The sequence below is a fragment of the Orycteropus afer genome, unplaced genomic scaffold, assembly GCF_000298275.1.
Source record: "Orycteropus afer afer isolate SDZICR_OR568_19922 unplaced genomic scaffold, OryAfe1.0 scaffold00544, whole genome shotgun sequence".
In the NCBI taxonomy this organism is placed as follows: Eukaryota; Metazoa; Chordata; class Mammalia; order Tubulidentata; family Orycteropodidae; genus Orycteropus; species Orycteropus afer.
In genome coordinates this window covers 293419-295816 of record NW_006922131.1, presented here as the reverse complement: position 1 = coordinate 295816, position 2398 = coordinate 293419, and the positions used below count along the sequence as shown (strand labels likewise).

General features: G+C 39.0%; 1 protein-coding gene across 1 annotated transcript in view; it reads right to left on the bottom strand.

The window, feature by feature from the left end:
- Positions 1-2398, bottom strand: part of DACH2 (dachshund family transcription factor 2) — a gene marked incomplete at its 3' end in the record, with an annotated part of 1102952 nt that overhangs the window by 970172 nt on the left and 130382 nt on the right. The gene's annotated exons all lie outside the window — the stretch shown is intronic.

The window sequence follows — 2398 nt, the reverse complement described above, 5'->3', positions numbered from 1 at the left end:
TTTATCAAAATTAATCTAAAATGATTAAAAATCTCACAAGACCAAAGGATTATTATTCTGTACATTCTACCATGTCAAATGTAGACAAAAGAAAGGGCAAAATGTGTACTGTCAAAGGATATCCCATCAAAGATATTTGTTCTTCATTTTAACCAAATACATAATTTTTTCCTTTTAATAGGTCTCTTTCTCAACTGTGATTATAAGGGAAAATAATTAAATGAAAAAATTATTATATAGACTTGGGTTCCCAACTCTGTTTTTAACTTTATAACTGTTTCACTTATGGATTCATTCACTCATTCAATAATCATTTAGTAAATTCCCACACCAATTGAGATATTTCAACAAAGGGATGCAATGCTCGAAATACTCATCTATGCCAAGAAATTTGGGAGATAGTTAAGGTTATGTGTCAACTTGGCTGGGCCTGGTTTTGAGTGTCTGGGCAGCTGAATGTATTTATTCCCCCTGATGATACTGATAACCAACACCATGGTGTAATCTGCCCTGAGCAGCTGAGTAGCTGCCTTAGGGATGTGATCTGCTTTCAGTATATAAGAAAAAGCTTTGGGTAAGTCTCTGAGCTTTTTGACACAATTGGACCCTGCATGTAGCTGAGTCTTCATTCAGAAGCCTGCCATGTTTCTTGCCAATCTTGAGACTGTTTCTAGACTTGAACAAGTGGCCTGCCATGTGCTTAATAACTTCTCAACTTTGGGTTTGTCAGCCCCAGCAGCCAGCAACTGCCTGATTTAAGAGAAGCCTCTAGTTCCAGTGGGCTGGGAGCAAAAGGCAGAAATGAAGCCCAAGGTCAAGGGGCCTTCAGCCAGCCCCTAGAGCTGGCACTTTGAACTTGGACTTCTAGACTCCTAAACTGTAAGAAAATAAACTCCTGTTTGTTGAAGACATCCATTTCTGTGATATTACTGTTACAGTAGCACTAGAGAACCAAAACAGCTACCTGGACAATAGACTGGAAGAGATCCATACTTATGCCCATTCCAAAAAAAGGATATCCAATAGAATGTGGACATTATCAAACAATATCATTAATAACAAGTAATATTTTGCTGAAGATAATTCAAAAACGGTTGCAGCAGTACATCAACAAGCAACTGCCAGAACTTCAAGTCAGATTCAGAAGAGGACATGGAATGAGGGGTATCATTGCTCATGTCAGATGGATCTTGTCTATAAGAAGAGAATACCAAAAAGATGTTTACCTGTGTTTTACTTGATTATGCAAAGGCATTCTACTGTATGGATGATAACAAATTATAATAACGTTTAAAAGAATGGGAATTTCAGAACACTTCGTTGTGCCCTCCTGGAACCTGAACCTGGACCAAGAGGCAGATGTTCAAATAGAATAATAAGAAGAAAATCAGGAAAAGTGTGTGTTAGAGCTATACCCTTTTACCGTACTTATTTAATCTATATAGTGAACAAACACATTGAGAAGCTAAACTATATGAAGAAGAACTCAGCATCAGGATTGGAGGAAAACTCATTAACAACCTGCAACCAAGGGAGAATTATCCAATGAGCAAAGTAAGCATGGGTTTACTTGTGCCTACTCACTAATCTGTACTGAAGAGTTTCATATGTGTGGTGAAAAACATGTGAAACTCTTCACTATAGATTAGTAAGAAAGCATAAGTAAGTCAGTGCTTACCTTGCTACTAGTTACTCCAACCGTGTCAGGGATTCTAAATTTGAAAAGAGGCTTTGATTGTGTAGGAAGGTGCTGTGGGGTTCGGACAAAGAAAGATGCCAGCTGAACCCAGCAGCAGTACTTTTGATGTGAAAAAATGTAAAACTGTTCACTACAGATAGGTAAGTAAGCACAATTTAGCCTATGCTCACCTTGCATATTTGGTCATCTGACACTGATAAAAGCATACCTAGGTGAATGAGAGAAGTCAGTTAGCATTCTAGCAGAGGAATAGCATGTATAAAGAGATGAAACAATAAGAAGTACATATAACTCAATGTGGCTTCAGTGAAAGTTGGTCATAGTAAATGGTGAGAAATAAGACAAGACACGAAGCTAAACCAAAGTATTTAAACATTACTGTGAAAACTGTAGAAATACACCAAAGAATTTCAGTCAAGCAGTGGCATGATCTAATATTCATTTTAGAAACACCACTGTAGGAACAATGCAGAAGTCAGGGTCAGAAAAAAGAGCCAGAGAGGAGGCTGCGAAACCAATTAGGAAGTACTATACGCTGCTCTGGTAGCATAGTGCCTAAGGCACTTGACTGCTCACCAGAAGGATGGAGGTTCAAACCCACCAGCCACTCCTCGGAAGGAAGGTTGGGCAATCCTACTTCCGTAGTGATACTGCCCCGGAAACCCAAGGAGGGGTCGCTATGAGTCGGGGCCGACTCGA